This window comes from Acanthisitta chloris, unplaced genomic scaffold (assembly GCF_000695815.1).
Source record: "Acanthisitta chloris isolate BGI_N310 unplaced genomic scaffold, ASM69581v1 scaffold5938, whole genome shotgun sequence".
In the NCBI taxonomy this organism is placed as follows: Eukaryota; Metazoa; Chordata; class Aves; order Passeriformes; family Acanthisittidae; genus Acanthisitta; species Acanthisitta chloris.
In genome coordinates, this window is record NW_008686331.1 from 1 (window position 1) to 1568 (window position 1568).

Genomic DNA, 1568 nt, shown 5'->3' on the forward strand with positions numbered 1-1568 from the left:
GCAGTGGCTGCAGCAGAGGGTCTGTCTGCCCCGAGGGTCGCCAGGGGGTGCGTTTCATGTTGGGCTTGCTCTGCTCTGTGATGGTCAAGTGTGAGAGGAGCCTGGAGCAATGGTTAGGAAGTGACTTGTTAATGCTACTCAAGGCCAGGGCTTAATGTTGTCTCAGGTCAGGCTGTAGGGCACAGCCCTTAGGATTGTCTCAGGTCAGGCTATAGGGTACAGGCCCTTAGGATTGTCTCCGGGCCCGGCCATAGGGGACAGGCCCTTAGGATTGTCTCAGGTCAGGCTATAGGGTACAGCCCTTAGGATTGTCTCAGGTCAGGCCATAGGGGACAGGCCCTTAGGATTGTCTCAGGTCAGGCTATAGGGCACAGGCCCTTAGGATTGTCTCAGGTCAAGCTGTAGGGCACAGCCCTTAGGATTGTCTTGGTTCAGGTTGTAGGACACAATCCCATAGGATTATCTCAGGTCAATCTGCAGAACACAGTCCCTTGGGATTGTCTTAGGCTGTAGGACACAGTCCCTTGGGATTGTCTGAGGTCAGGGTTTTTAGGACACAGTCTCTTAGGATTTTCTCAGGTCTGGCTGTAGGACACAGTCCCATAGGATTGTGCTTGGAAATGCTTCTTCCACCCCATCTGCAGCTGTGTGCTGTGACACCTCTGGTTTGCTCAGCATCCTGCTGTGCAACTCAGTGACTCCCCTTGACATTTGCTGCCATTGTTTTTTCCAAAGAAATCCCACAAAACAATTAAGAGCCACCTTTAGTCTCTGCTCCCAAGTGTTTAATTAGATAAGGTGCTAAAGTGTGTTCACGTGGGTCAAGCCTTCATCCTTCCTTGTTGCTCTCATGGCCACTGTTGCTTTTGTCACCTTTGGCTGCTCATGGAAGAAGTGCTGGAATATGAGGAATATCAAAACCTGCTTCTGTGCACAGTTCTGAGACCTCTTGGAGTGATTGTGTTTCCTAGCTGATAGAAATAATGTTATTCCAGACCTAGGGAAAATTAAGCCTGTTGGGCAGGTGCAATAAACATCCAAACCACTGTTCAGTTAACTCCAGGAATTCCTCTAGCAGGACTCAAGAGTCTGATATGTGTTAAAAACAGGACATGTCCAAGGATACTTGTTACCTTCTTGTGGTTCTGTGGTTCTCTCCTTTCCCTGCACCAGCAGCAATTGGAAATGTTTAGGAGAAAATGTGTATTTCAGCATAGAAATACAATAACTTATGTGCAAAACCTTTTGTGTTTAGAGAGATACAAGGATATTGCAACCTGTCAGGGAGGGTGTCAGTGCCTGGAGAAGGGAGTTGGCAGTTTATCAGGAGGCTAATAAGCGAAATGATATCCATGTTGTTTGAAGAGCAAGTTTTCAAGCTTCAGCAAATACTTGTATCTCTCTCCAAGCTGATAGAGGGTGTGTTTAAAGCTGCTTGGCACAATATGCAGTGGGAAGAGGCAGAGCAGGAACTGTGCCACGCTGTGCATCTGACATGCTGCAAACAATACCAAGTGTGTCATAGAATGGTTTGAGTTGGAAGGACCTTAAAGATCATCTCATTCCAC